The sequence below is a fragment of the Ovis canadensis genome, chromosome 6, assembly GCF_042477335.2.
Source record: "Ovis canadensis isolate MfBH-ARS-UI-01 breed Bighorn chromosome 6, ARS-UI_OviCan_v2, whole genome shotgun sequence".
NCBI lineage: Eukaryota > Metazoa > Chordata > Mammalia > Artiodactyla > Bovidae > Ovis > Ovis canadensis.
In genome coordinates, this window is record NC_091250.1 from 127,506,031 (window position 1) to 127,522,012 (window position 15,982).

The 15,982-nt window shown below is 45.2% G+C and overlaps 1 non-coding gene across 1 annotated transcript; it reads left to right on the forward strand.

Moving 5' to 3' along the window:
- The first annotated feature begins 5,484 nt into the window (after positions 1–5,484).
- LOC138443054 (U6 spliceosomal RNA) lies at positions 5,485–5,591 on the forward strand. Its single transcript, XR_011257980.1, has one exon. It is a non-coding gene; the product is annotated as a U6 spliceosomal RNA (small nuclear RNA).
- Positions 5,592–15,982: the final 10,391 nt, after the last annotated feature.

Consider the following 15,982-nt stretch of genomic DNA (forward strand, 5'->3'; position numbering starts at 1 on the left):
CCCATACTTTGCCCACCTGATGTGAAGAGCCGACTCATTGGAAAAGACCCTGATGCTGGCAAAGACCGAAGGCAGGAGGAGAACGGGGTGACAGAGGATGAGAGGGTTGGATGGCATCACCGACTCGACATGAATTTGAGCAAACTCCGGGAGATGGTGAAAGACAAGGAAGCCTGGCAGGCTGCAGTCCACGGTCACAGATAGGCACTACTTAGGAACTGAACCACAAGATAAATGAAAGGAAGCGTTAGTCGCTCAGTCATGTCTGACTCTTTGCAACCGCATGGATTATAGCCTAGCAGGCTCCTCTGTCTGGAATTCTCCAGGCAAGAACACTGGAGTGGGTTGCCATTTCCTCCTCCAGAGGATCTTCCCAACCCAGGGATCGAAAAGAAGCCCAAATGCAGAGCAGTAATCTCTGCAGAATGGTCTTTTCAGTGATGCCTATTCTTGACTTTTGACCTTTTGTGTTTTCCAAATTTTCTCTAATAAGCTCACACCCCTTTTCTAATCAGGAAAAGAAAACTAAACCTGCCTTCTGTGTATGGTCATTCAACGCAGCACACATTTCCAGAAGACAAAAACAAAACCAGAAGTTGTCACGGACACTTCTCTGTTCTTGCTCCTTATTTTTTCACAGAGGTCGGGTGTGGGAGGTTCAGATGTGAGAACTGGCGTAATCTGGTGCCCTGGTGCCCACAAGTGGTAATGGGAGCTTTCACTTTCTGTCATTTCCTGTAAACCTCCGGAGAGAAAAAGAATTGCCCATCTCAGGCAGAGCTGTTCCTCAAATGTGCTCATCTGAGAGCAGGGCTCTCTCTTCCTCCCGACTTCACTCCATCTCTTTGTAAACACTTGCCCAGAGTCTGGTGGTCATTGTGTATAACATGTATTTCCAGTTCAACCTTGTGCTTCTCCAGAGAGCAGCTGAGATGCTGCCCTGGGCGTGTCTCGCTGGCAGTGAGCACAGGTCTCCTCGTTAGCTCCCCGTGCTGCCCGTCTCTTCCTCCCCTGGTTGCTCCTCATCGCCCACCACTACCCCTCTTGTGGGGTCCACACGCTCATCCACCCCTCCCCATGGTGCTCACTCCAGGGTTCAGGAGAGGCCAGGTTCCTTGACCATCAATATCAGTCACCTTTATGACCATCATCATCACCATCTTTGTAAACTTCAATATCATCACCATCACCGCCCAGTATTTCTTGAATTCCTACCAAAAACCAGTCATTGTTATCTACTTGAATAATTCATGTACTTCTCATTACTCTCCTCATTACTATCTCATACTGTCTCATCCTCGTTACTGTCTAATCTTTGCAGAAAATCAAGGCTTGATAAGGTTAAATCACTTTTTTCAAGGTCGCCCAGTTAGTCATGGAGGGGAAGTGTTACAGCTAGGTGGACTGACTCTAGACTTGGGGTGCCTTCCCATCTGCTGCACTAAATGAGTCCCCAGGAATGTTAAAAACCACAACAACCACAACTCGGATTCTGTTCTGGAGACCTCTGGACTCACTCCCGCTTCCTCTTTCCACTTTCTCAGTCTTAGATCTCCAGCCCTATACTCCACCTGCCATTTATGTTTTGGCCTCTTCATTACACTTTGACTCTCTTGTCTCAAACCGGGCTCCCCTTTTTTCTATACTTGCATCTGTCCTCCTCAGCTCAGCACACTTAAGGACACGAGTCAGGGTAACATCCTTTCTATCACTCCTTCCCAGAGCGGACGTTGTTGGACCCCTATTCAGACCCCCTGAGCCCTGTAGGTGGGAGTTAGTCTTACAGATCGAATCCTTCCAGGTGCGCAGATGAGCATGCAGTATTACCAGCATCAAGGTGCTGTTATGCTTTCCCTAGCTGAGGCCCCATGGGTTTTGGAGAAGCCTGGTATGGATGGTTGAATCTTGGGGTGTTTTTTTTCTTTTTATAGAAATGTTGAATGCATGTATCCTTTGTCATGAAATACCGGGTTATGGATGTCTCACTTTAGCTCCGGAGAATACATTTGACCAAAGTTTTCTAGAAGAAAGAGACAAAAGGAAAGAAAGAAGGAAGAAAAACCTCTCTGTAGTGTTTCACACTTCTGTCCCAGTTCACTCACCATAACAACCGCATCCTGAGACAAGAAGTCCAGCATTATGAAGAGAGCAAGCTTGCCAAAGCAGCTTCTGTTCCTAGTTCAGCTTTGGAATTCATCCTTTGTCCTTCTTGTGTAGGTCCCAGAATTTTATGATACCTCCCTTCCCCACCCAATGAGCTCTGATAGGTTTCCAGATGGATCCAGACCTTACCAGTTATCTTATTATTGAGGATTATCACTTGAGTTACCACCTCTTCCCACCATGTTAGACAAGTGTCCAAACAACATAAATCTGGTCAACCCAGAGGAAAAAGAGGCAGACATTGTGATCCATGAAGTTACACAAGGACCCATGCTCAGAGAGGCCCATGCTTGGTCTAATTCCTCTGTCTTTAAATTCTTAATTTTTTGGGCAAGGAGCTCAGCACTTTAATTTTTCACTGGGACCTGCGAATTATGTAGCTGGCCCTGAGTGAAAGTAAAGCGTTCCAAGACAAAGTGGGTCCTGGTCTGTCTAAGATGGCCCTGTTAATATGTAAGAAACAGATGATAGAGTGTCTTGGGTGATGCAGGTTGCTGTGACTGAGCTCAATGGCTCTGCTGGGTGGATAGACATTGCTAATTTGGGTGTGGTTCCAGGTTGCTTCCCTGGTAGTTCAGTTGGGAAAGAATCTGTGTGCAAAAGCAGGAGACCTGGGTTTGATTCCCAGGTTGGGAAGATCCCCTGGAGAGGGAAATGGCAACCCACTCTGGCATTCTTGCCTGGAGAATCCCATGGACAGAGGAGCCCAGCAGGCTACAGTCCTTGGAGTCGCAAAGAGTCAGACACTACTTGGCGGCCAAACCACCACCACCACCAGGATGGCATAGTCTGGAAGCGCCATCCTCTGGCTTTCCTGGAGATTCTATTAATATGAGTGCTTTCTGCTTAAGCTGGAGTGGTTCTGTTGTTTGCAGTTGAGAATCCCAACTGACAAGCTCCCAACTCTAACTGAAGCCCTCCCCAGCCAGAGGCGAAGGGGAGAGATGTCTTGGCTCACCATGTCTGCACATGAGGTTGCTATTTTTTTTTTTAACTTTTTATTTTGAAATGGGGTACAGCTGATTAACAATGTTACGATAGTTTCAGGTAAACAGTGAAGGGACTTAGCTGTACATACACCTGTATCCCTTTTACCCTAAAATCCTCTCCCATTGCTTATGAGGTATCTCAGTGAAGAAGGTGGGGATTCTTACGTGGAACGGCAGCTCTCGGCAGCGTGGCCAGACTTGGATGGACTGGCTTGTCGGGCCCAGGCCACTTCCCGCTGCCTCTTGCTGTGCACTCTATCCAACCTGCAGTGGGGACAGCGGCACCAAGTCCATCACTTTACACTTCAGCTGCTCGTGCCTTGAACCACCATCTCTTCTTAAATGAATCTCTCTAACTCTCTTGTCCCTCCCCTGTGGATAAGAAAGATTACTGTCTTAGTCCATTTTGGCTTCTGCTATAACTAAACACTACAGACTGGGTGCGTGCTAAGTCGCTTCAGTCATACCCAACTCTTTGCGATCCTGTGGACTGTAGCCCACCAGGATCCTGTCCTTGGGATTCTCCAGGCAAGAACACTGGAGCGGGCTGCCATTTCCTCCTCCAGCAGATCTTCCTGACCCAGGGATCGAAGCTGCATCTCCTAGGTCTCCTGCATTGACAGCTGGGTTCTTTACCACAGTACCACACTGGGTAACTTAAAAACAGCAGAAGTTTATTTCTTATAGTGCTGGAGGCTGAGAAGCCCAAGATCAAGGTGCCAGAAAAGTCACATTCTGGTGAGGGTCCTCATCCTGGGAGATAAGCCAGTGGACCCCTGCTGTGCCCTCACATGGAAGGAGGAGCTCAGGCTCTCTCTGGAGTCTCTTTTGTAGACACTAATCTCATGTATTGGGACTCCACCTTCAAGGTTTACATGTCCCCAAACCATCACTTCAGGCATTAGGATTTTAATGTTTTGGGAATGAGTCTGGGGGTGGGGGCACACAAACATTTAGACCACAGCAGGCACTGATGCCCAAGTCAACTCAGAACACTTCACAGCTCATCAATCCTGCATTTTACCCCTTCTCCTTAGAAGATTCAACCAAACTCCAGCCACAGAGCGGTCTGGGTCTCCCTTTGTGCTCACAATGCTCTAAGCCTCCGCTCCACGTCTCTAAGCCTCTGCTCCACGTCTTTGCCAGTTATCTCCTGCCCACCATTTGGATCTCAGCTCAAGGCTTGCTTACTCCCCGAAGCTTTCCCTGACCACCGTTCCCAGCCTAGGTCAAGTTCCAAGTTCTTTTCCTTATTTCAGTTTGTAATTATACATTTATCACTATCAATATTGCTTAACATCTGTATCTGCCCTCTCACAAGGCCTGTGCTTAGTTGCTGAGTCATGTCCGACTCTTTGCGACCCCATGGACTGTAGCTCACCAGCCTCCTCTGTCCATGGGGATTCTCTAGGCAAGAATATTACAGTGGGTTGCCATGCCCTCCTCCAGTGAATCTTCCCAGCCCAGAAATAGAACCCAGGTCTCCCACATTGCAGGCAGATTCTTTACCAGCTGAGCTAACAGGGAAGCCAGCCAGGGACCAGAGGTGACATGAAAAATAATTAGCCATCACTGTGTCACAGGCCTGACCAATCAGAGCAGACACCAGATGCTCTAATCAGGAAAACCACTAGCTTTAGCAACAGCAGCCATGGAGCGATGGGGTTAACTCTGTTCATTGTATCTTCAGCCTCTGGCCCAGTGCTTAACAAGTAAAAGGTGCTCAGTAGGATTTCCCTGGTGGTACAATGGCTTGCAGCCATGAAATTAAAAGGTGCTTACTCCTTAGAAGGAAAGTCATGACCAACCTAGATAGCATATTAAAAAGCAGAGACATTACTTTGTCAACAAAGGTCTGTCTAGTCAAGGCTATGGTTTTTCCAGTAATCATGTATGGATGTTAGAGTTGGACTATAAAGAAAGCTGAGTGCCGAAGAATTGATGCTTTTGAACTGTGGTGTTGGAGAAGACTCTTGAGAGTCCCTTGGACTGGAAGGAGATCCAACCAGTCCATCCTAAAGGAGATCAGTCCTGAATAGTCATTGGAAGGACTGATGCTGAAGCTGAAGCTCCAGTACTTTGGCCACCTCATGTGAAGAAGTGACTCATTTGAAAAGACCCTGATGTTGGGGAAGATTGAAGATGGGAGGAGAAGGGGACGAGAGAGGATGAGATGGTTGGATGGCATTGCCAACTCAATGGAAATAGGTTTGGGTTGGTGATGGACAGGGAGGCCTGATGTGCTGCAGTTCATGGGGCCACAGAGTTGGACACGACTGAGCGACTGAACTGAACTGAACTGAACTGAACAGTGGATAAGAACAGCCTGCCAGTGCTCACTTCGGCAGCACATATACTAAAATTGGAACGATACAAAGAAGATTAGCATGGCCCCTGTGCAAGGATGACACACAAATTCGTGAAGCGTTCCATATTTTTAAAAGAAAACTACTGGCCAATATCACTGATGAACATAGATGCAAAAATCCTCAACAAAATTCTAGCAATCAGAATCCAACAACACATTAAAAAGATCATACACCATGACCAAGTGGGCTTTATCCCAGGGATGCAAGGATTCTTCAATATCCACAAATCAATCAATGTAATTCACCACATTAACAAATTGAAAAATAAAAGCCATATGATTATCTCAATAGATGCAGAGAAGGCCTTTGACAAAATTCAACATCCATTTATGATAAAAACGCTCCAGAAAGCAGGAATAGAAGGAACATACCTCAACATAATAAAAGCTATATATGACAAACCCACAGCAAACATTATCCTCAATGGTGAAAAATTGAAAGCATTTCCCCTAAAGTCAGGAACAAGACAAGGGTGCCCACTTTCACCGCTACTATTCAACATAGTTCTGGAAGTTTTGGCCACAGCAATCAGAGCAGAAAAAGAAATAAAAGAAATCCAAATTGGAAAAGAAGAAGTAAAACTCTCACTGTTTGCAGATGACATGATCCTCTACATAGAAAACCCTAAAGACTCCACCAGAAAATTACTAGAGCTCATCAATGAATATAGTAAAGTTGCAGGATATAAAATCAACACACAGAAATCCCTTGCATTCCTATACACTAATAATGAGAAAGTAGAAAAAGAAATTAAGGAAACAATTCCATTCACCATTGCAACGAAAAGAATAAAATACTTAGGAATATATCTACCTAAAGAAACTAAAGACCTTTATATAGAAAACTATAAAACACTGATGAAAGAAATCAAAGAGGACACTGATAGATGGAGAAATATACCATGTTCATGGATTGGAAGAATCAATATAGTGAAAATGAGTATACTACCCAAAGCAATTTACAAATTCAATGCAATCCCTATCAAGCTACCAGCCATATTTTTCACAGAACTAGAACAAATAATTTCAAGATTTGTATGGAAATACAAAAAACCTCGAATAGCCAAAGCAATCTTGAGAAAGAAGAATGGAACTGGAAGAATCAACTTGCCTGACTTCAGGCTCTACTACAAAGCCACAGTCATCAAGACAGTATGGTACTGGCACAAAGACAGACATATAGATCAATGGAACAAAACAGAAAGCCCAGAGATAAAGCCACACACATATGGACACCTTATCTTTGACAAAGGAGGCAAGAATATACAATGGAGTAAAGACAATCTCTTTAACAAGTGGTGCTGGGAAAACTGGTCAACCACTTGTAAAAGAATGAAACTAGAACACTTTCTAACACCATACGCAAAAATAAACTCAAAATGGATTAAAGATCTAAATGTAAGACCAGAAACTATAAAACTCCTAGAGGAGAACATAGGTAAAACACTCTCCGACATAAATCACAGCAGGATCCTCTATGATCCACCTCCCAGAATTCTGGAAATAAAAGCAAAAATAAACAAATGGGATCTAATTAAAATTAAAAGCTTCTGCACAACAAAGGAAAATATAAGCAAGGTGAAAAGACAGCCTTCTGAATGGGAGAAAATAATAGCAAAGGAAGCAACTGACAAACAACTAATCTCAAAAAATATACAAGCAACTTATGCAGCTCAATTCCAGAAAAATAAACGACCCAATCAAAAAATGGGCCAAACAACTAAATAGACATTTCTCCAAATAAGACGTATGGATGGCTAACAAACACATGAAAAGATGCTCAACATCACTCATTATTAGAGAAATGCAAATCAAAACCACAATGAGGTACCACTTCACACCAGTCAGAATGGCTACAATCCAAAAATCTGCAAGCAATAAATGCTGGAGAGGGTGTGGAGAAAAGGGAACCCTCCTACACTGTTGGTGGGAATGCAAACTAGTACAGCCACTATGGAGAACAGTGTGGAGATTCCTTAAAAAATTGCAAATAGAACTACCTTATGACCCAGCAATCCCACTTCTGGGCATACACACCGAGGAAACCAGAATTGAAAGAGACACATGTACCCCAATGTTCATCGCAGCACTGTTTATAATAGCCAGGACATGGAAACAACCTAGATGTCCATCAGCAGATGAATGGATAAGAAAGCTGTGGTACATATACACAATGGAGTATTACTCAGCCGTTAAAAAGAATTCATTTGAATCAGTTCTGATGAGATGGATGAAACTGGAGCCGATTATACAGAGTGAAGTAAGCCAGAAAGAAAAACACCAATACAGTATACTAACACATATATATGGAATTTAGAAAGATGGCAATGACGACCCTGTATGCAAGACAGCAAAAAAGACACAGATGTGTATAACGGACTTTTGGACTCAGAGGGAGAGAGAGAGGGTGGGATGATTTGGGAGAATGGCATTGTAACAGGTATACTATCATGTGAGAATCGAATCGCCAGTCTATGTCCGACGCAGGATACAGCTTGCTTGGGTCTAGTGCACGGTGATGACCCAGAGAGATGTTATGGGGAGGGAGGTGGGAGGGGGGTTCAAGTTTGGGAACGCATGTACACCCGTGGTGGATTCATGTCAATGTATGGCAAAACCAATACAGTATTGTAAAGTAAAATAAAGTAAAAAAACAAAACAAAACAAAAAACAGCCTGCCAATGCAGGGACCTGATGGGTTCAATCTGTGTTCAACTACTGAGCCCAAATACTGCCACTACTGAAGCCCAGGAGCTTAGAGCCTGTGTTCCACAACCAAATAAGCCACCACAGTGAGAAGCCTGTGGCCTGCAGTGCAGAGTTACCGCATCCTGCGCAACTAGAGAAAACCTCGCAGCAGTGAAGACCTAGAGCAACCAGAAAGAGTGAGACAATGCATTTTAAAAAGATGTTCAGTAGAAATCCCCATGAGTGAATGATTGTTCTCTGTTGTTGATCCTAGATTTGCTCCACAGCTTTTTCGGACCTAATGTGTTGGACCCATTGTGACTTCCTAGCCTGCCCTGACTCAGAACATGGACACCAGTTAGCCTTGCCTCCTGAAGCTCCCGGTCATGCTTTCCAACTTCCAGGCCGAACAGACACTCAGGCACCAGGTGGAAGAGTGAATACCTTCCTTCAATCCAGGACCCTCTGGGGGCCACGGTGTGATGGGACGCCAGCTTGACAGGGAGTGGAGGGGGCTGGGAACAAGGTCAAGCTCAGAATGGGTGAAGTGAGCAGAGTATGGCAAGAAAGATAGCAGAGAAACAAAATCCAAGAAGAACTGGAATGATGTAGAATGTGTATGGTGTGGCCGCTGCTATGAATCATGAGAGTGATGTCAGTGTCTTAGAGAGGCTGTGCCCAGCTGGGCTTCCCTCAAGGCTCAACTGGTAAAGAATCTGCCTGCAGTGCAGGAGACCTGGGTTCGATCCCCTGGAGGGAAGATCCCCTGGAGAAGGGAAAGGATACCCACTCCAGTATTCTGGCCTGGAGAATTCCATGGACTGTATAGTCCATGGGTTGCAAAGAGTCAGGCACAACTGAGTGACTTCTTTCACGTTCACCCAGTGGGCACCATCAGACCAAGAACTTGCCATATATCTTTCACTCCATATATCTTGAATGGGTTGGTCTCTCTGTGCTGATATTCCTTCCTGCTCTGCCATCTCTTTGTCAGATTTTAAGCCCCTTAGGCCTTGGGGCTTCCCAGATGATTCGGCGGTAAAGAATCTGCCTGCTAAGGCAGGAGAGAGGGGTTCAATCCCTGGGTCAGGTAGATCCTCTGGAGAAGGGAATGGCAACCCACTCCTGTATTCTTGCTTGGAAAGTCCCATGGAAGGAGGAGCCTGGTGGGCTATGGTCCATGGGGTCGCAAAGAGTCGGACACAACTGAGGGGCTGAGCACGCACGCATACACCTTAAGCATCACCTTGTAGGGGGCAAAACTTTCCTCCCTGAAATGTCTCTTTGGCATGTGGATTATTTTGAGCTGAAAAGAATCAAGACCCAGAAGAGTCGGAAAGAAACCTTGAAATTCCTCCTAACTGCCTAAAAGAGTTTAGATGGAGGGAGTTCCCTAGAATAGAGCTATCGCCAGAGATATCTGCAAAGATCTGGGCTCGGTGGGGCTGGGGGAACTCAGCAGGGCTTAGTGATCAGAGCCCACTCTGTGACCCACTGTCTCTGTGTGACCCAGCAAATATGTGTTTACCAGACATTTGCTTGGCTATTCATGTGAATTGCATTTTTACCCTTTGTGGTTCCCAACCACTATCCCCCACATCCTCTTTCATCTTTAGCTGAAGATGTTATTTAAAGTGATGCCTTCAATTATTTCGGTGAGTGCCTTAGTTTTTCTGGATCTCTCCCATGTATATTATAGAAAGTGAAATTGCTTAGTCGTGTCCAACTCTTTGCGATCCCACGGACTGTAACCTATCAGGCTCCTCTGACCATGGGATTCTCCAGGCAAGGATACTGGAGTCAGTTGCCATTTCCAGCTCCAGGGGATCTTCCTGACCCAGGGATCGACCTGGGCCTTCTGCATTGCAGGCAGACGCTTTACCATCTGAGCCACCAAGGATGTATACTAAACTTCTGTTTGATTGTCTCCCCTTACTCCGTCTCACATTGATTCAGTTTTTAGTCTGACCAGAAGCATCTAGAAGGGTAGAGGAAAATCTCTTCCTACCGACAACCTTCTGAGCCCTCTGGTTCCTCTGCCACCAGGGCCTTGGTTGCTCTTTGCTGCCCCAGCCCCTGTGAATCTTCCTGACATGGTCCATCTGCCCTGTCTTGTCATCACTGGGCCTGTGGTTTTTTCTGAAGACATGCATCATCTCCTCCCTGGCTCAGCCTCAGCTGGGTGAAGTGGACGCTTCACGTGTGGCTTCATTGAGACAGTAGAGTTGTGAATGAACTGGCTTCAGAGAAGAAAACACAGGGTGGGTGATTCATTGATTTGCTTTTAATGTAAATTTTGTCGTAGGAGATCAGGTATGGTACAAGGGAAGATTACAAGCATCGTGTATCGCTTTTCTTCATTTTTTTTTTTTTAAAAAAGCTTTTTTGTTTGGCATCAGAGTATAAGCCGATTCCCTGGTGGCTCAGGGGTAAAGAATCTGCCTGCAATGCAGGAGAAGTGAGTTTGATCCTTGAGTCGGGAAGATCCCCTGGAGGAGGAAACGGCAACCCACTCCAGCATTCTTGGAAACTCAGGGACAGCCTGGGAAAACTCATGGACAGAAGAGCCTGGCAGACTATGACCCGCGGGGTCGCAGAGAGTCAGAGACGACTGAAGCGGCTGCTCAAAGCCAATGAACAATGTTGTGACAGTTTCTGGTGGACAGTGAAGGGACTCAGCCCTACATACACCTGTGTCCATTGTCCCTCCCATCCAGGTGGCCGTGTGACACTGGGCAGCGTTCTCTGTGCTGCACGGCCGGCTCTGGCTGGCTGTCCATTTTAAATAGATATCATAGCGCATCCCTCATATGCGGAATCTAAAAAGAACACAATAGGAAGGAAATTATTTACAGAACAAAAACAGATTCACACACTTAGAGATTAAACTTATGCTTGGGGGGCGGGGGGATGGGGAGAAGGGATAGTTATGGAGTTGGGGTTTGACATGTACACACTGCTGTATTTGAAAGGCATATTTATGCTCTACTTCAATGAAACATGAAATGTGTGGTCTACTCTAGTGTGGGTGAGGGGAGCAGCAGGGAGCATGACAAGAGGCCTAAGGATTTGGGGTTCCTAGAAAGGAAAAGAAAGACCCTCCTGACTTGCAGTTCAGCTTGTCTCAGGGCCAGCTGGCTCCTCAGGCTAATCCCGTGGAAACCCGGCCAAGGGCATCTATCAGGCCGGGCTCGGAGAACACAGCATCCACTGCCTTTGGGTTGCCTGGGTAACCAGTGGATTTGCACAGTCTCTCACAGCACTCTGGTCTGTGACTTCATTAGATGCTGTCATTTTGAGCTCCATGGAAAAGAAAGGGATTTATTAAAAAATAATAATAACATTACTTTTTTCTGAACACAAAAACAAGGACAATGGCTCCCTTGAAAAACTTTGAATGATACAGAAGATTAACGTAAAAGGCAACATGGGTCTTCTCTCATACTATATGCACCATAACAGATTTTTCTCTACGTAGATTCAAACACATTTGTTGTCCTAGTTGCTAAGTAGCATCTGACTCTTTGTGACCCCATGGACTGCAGCCTGCCAGGCTCCTCTGTCCTTCACAGTCTCCCAGAGTTTGCTCAAATGCATGCCCATGGAGTTGGTGATGCCATCCAACCATCCCATCTTCTGTCGTTCCCTTCTCGTCCTGCCCTCAATCTTTCCTAGCATCAGGGTCTTCTCCAATGAGTTGGCTCTTTGCAACAGATGGACAAAATATTGGAGCTTCAGCTTCAGCATCCGTCTTTCCAATGAGTGTTCAGGGTTAATTTCCTTTAGGATTGACTGGTTTGATCTCTTTGCTGTCCAAGGGACACATGCTCCTGTTTTTGAACACAGGAGGCTGTATTGGACAATTGAGAGCAGAATCATTTGACTGCAGATTCTAGGCTTTTGACATGTTAAAATGCTGATTTCAAACAATTGGTGATCCACCTCCACCCAGCCTAAATTCTACAGAGGTGCCAGAGAAAGCATTCTAAGAGAGGATCCCGGTTTCACGATCCCCTAATTAAGATATCACAGGAAACTGGGACCCAAAGGATGGTCATGTCCCAGATCTCAGGTGAGTCCTTGGGGTGGACCGCCAAATGTGGGTCCTTGGCTTCATGCACAAAACACTTCCAGATTGAGCCGAAGTAAAGTTAGAGCAGATTTAAAGCAGATTTACTCAGGGAGAAACACATTCCATAGACAGTGTGGACCATCTTAGAGGGCGAGAGGCTCTGAAATATGGCATGGTCTGTACGCCACCAGGCTCCTCTGTCGGTGGAATTTTCCAGGAAAGAATACTGAAATGAGTAGCCATTCCCTTCTCCAGGGGATTTTTCTGACTCAGGAATTGAACCCAGGTGTTCTGCATTGCAGGCAGATTCTGAACTGTCTTAACCACCAGGAAAGTCCCAGTTTTGGAAGGAGAACTATAACAAACCTAGACAGCATATTAAAAGGCAGATGCATCATTTTGCCAACAAAGGTCTGTACAGTCAAAGCTGTGGTTTTTTCCAGTAGTCATGTATGGATGTGAGAGTTGGGCCATAAAGAAGGTTTAGCACCAAAGAATTGATGCTTTCAAATTGTGGTGCTCCTGTGAAGACTCCTGAGAGTCCCTTGGACTGCAAGGAGATCAACCTTGCAAGGAAATTAACCCTGAATATTCACTGGAAGGACTGATGCTGAAGTTCCAATACTTTGGCCACTTGATGTAAAGAGCTGACATTTGGAAAAGACCCTGATGCTGGGAAAGATTGAGGGCAGGAGAAGAAGGGGCAACAGACGATGAGATGGTTGAATGGCATCACCGACTCAATGAACATGAGTTTGAACAAACCCCAGGAGATAGTGAGATAGTGAAGGACAACAGGGAAGCCTGGCAGGCTGCAGTCCATGAAGTCGCAAAGAGTCAGACGTGATTGAACAACTGAACAACCACAATCCACACAGAACACTTCTGATGCTCCTGGTTGTCAAATATGTGGATTTTTTTCCCCCACACCAAGCAATTTTCTGATAGTAGCTGCGTGTCCTACAATTCAATTCAATTCAGATCCTTCCTTGCCGGGGTCCAGCCCTGGTGGATCCAGGGTGATTCGAAGGTGGGGATGGAGTCGGCGTCCTTGGAAAAATACATATTTAATTACAGATATATAGAGAGATTAGAAACGGATAGTGTAGTAGGAAAATTAGTGGAGGAAAAGAGGCTGGATAACTTGGTTTACATGGAATAGCATCCATGCTCCAGGTGGAAATTCAGCCAGAAAAACGGGGAGCAAGAAAGAAGGACATGGGGGAATCAGTCTTTCCAGAAACTGATCCCATTTCTTTTATTTTTAGGTTTGCTTATATACCTTTTGTTACACATAGGGATGAATACAGAGTCACGAGGGGGTCAGCAGTCCTGACCTTTATCAAAATCAGGTGCTTCACATAAAAAGGTCTTAGGGGGTTTACATCATCATGAGGCCTGCTGACATTTATGACCCTTTCTTTCTGATAACCAAAAAAACTTATTTTTTCCAAGGGTGTTTTTTTCTAAACCAGGCACCACCCTCCAAATAAAGTTACATTCCTATAGGGTGAGGGTGTAGTGAGTTACAATCAAGAAAGGAATTTATTTAACCCAAGGTTAACATGATCAATCTTAAAGGTTAATACTTATTTCTCCTATATGTTAGTTATATTCATTATAAAGGCAGGGAATATGGAGATTTAGCAGCAAACATCAGTCCAACAAATGAAAATTCTTTCACCAATGTTCCCCTTAAGATCTATTAGGTCTTAAGATAGTGATAAAGTTACATTTTTACATAGCAAGGACACAGTGATTTATAACAAAGTACAGTGATCTATATCAAAAGAGAAAATTCATTAACTCAAAAAGTATAGTATTGCTAACCTTAAAAACTACTATATTTCCTTTTCTATATTCCAAATACATTGATTAATATATTCCCAGGTGCCTAAGGATATGGAGGCCTGGCGGCAATCATTGACTCAACAATGAGAAAAGCCCTATGCTAATTAAGACTCTCAAAATACTCCAAAACTCTCTGTGCTGTTTATGGTTAAGAGGTAGTAAACAATCATGTGCATAGTGGCAGAAGTATGGATAATCCTGTCACACAAGCTAGTCTGTCAGCAGAGAGGTTTGACCTGAGACATCCTTGTCCCACCCAGGGCAGGGAATTAGCAGCAATTATTGACACAACAAATGAAAAAACCCTTCACCAATATAATTCCTAATCAACCCACTATACTGATAATTTCTAACTTCACAAAAGAATTTGCCTTTAGTCAGTCTAAAACATCTCATGCCTCTCACAGTTGGGGGGTTGTAAACAATCACATGTGGCCAGATGAACCTATACAGGCAGGCTAGATAACCTTCAGAGTTCGTAAGTTGAAACACTCTTGTCATGCCCAGGAATTTTTATTAACTTGGAGCTGCAAGTTAACTCCTTCTCCGAGAGAAATGGTTATGAGGGAGAGCCCCCCCATAAAGTACTTTGGTTTGGGGGTAGATGCTTGGGAACAGGGGGTTTCCTGAGGCTTGATCACGCCTTTGCCTATGCCAAAGCCTCCTTCCTCATGACCTTTGCCAAGGGCGGAGTTCCTTACGCTGGCCCCGGCACTTCCTACCTGGAAACGGTGTCAGATTCCACAGGTTATGGGCTCAGTCCCACAAGACTGCCCTCCACTAAGTCCCCTTCAGCTGCCTGTCCATGGCCCAGGTTTGTTTCTGCACCAAAGTTGGGTCTGCTCACCCACAGGCAGTAAAGCCAATCTATTGACCCCAAGTTGTGGTGAAGGAAAGCGCAGCATTTGTTGTAATATGCCAGACAAAGAGTCCAGGACAGGTAGGGCTCAAAAAGCCAGAACTCCCCATGGTCTCAGCCAAGGAATCTTACAGGCCAGGTGAGGGGCGGGGATGGGGTGGGGGTCGCAGAGTATGTGGCCAGCTTGTGCACGAGTCTCTGATCCGTTGATGGTGACATGACGGGTCAGTGTCATGACGATAATTCACATTATCAGTCTTTAGGCTCCAGGAGGCCTGGGCTATGGGCTCAGGATCATCAAGTAATTAGCATCTCCCATTGGTGAGGGTTTTAGGATCTGAAAGAACAGCTCAGAAAATGTGCATCAGATACTGTCACCATGCACTTCACTTCAGTCGCTCAGTCATGTTCAACTCTTTGTGAACCCATGAATCGTGACATGCCAGGCCTCCCTGTCCATCACCAACTCCTGGAGATTACCCAAACCCATGTCCATTGAGTCAGTGATGCCATCCAACCATCTCATCCTCTGTCATCCCCTTCTCCTCCTGCCTTTAATCTTTCCCAGCATCAGGGTCTTTTCAAATGAGTCAGTTCTTCACATCAGGTGGCCAAAGCATTGGAGTTTCAGCTTTAGCATCAGTCCTTCCAATGAACATTCAGGACTGATCTCCTTTAGGATGGACTGGTTGGATCTCCTTGCAGTCCAAGGGACTCTCAAGAGTCTTTTCCAACACCACAGTTCAAAAACATCAATTCTTTGGCACTCAGCTTTCTTTATAGTCCAACTCTCACATCCATACATGATTACTGGAAAAACCACAGCCTTGACTAGATGGACCTTTGTTGGCAAAGTAATGTCTCTGCTTTTTAATATGCTGTCTAGGTTGGTCATAACTTTCCTTCCAAGGAGTAAGTGCCTTTTAACTTCATGGCTGCAATCACCATCTGCAGTGATTTTGGAGCCCCCAAAAATAAAGTCAGCCACTGTT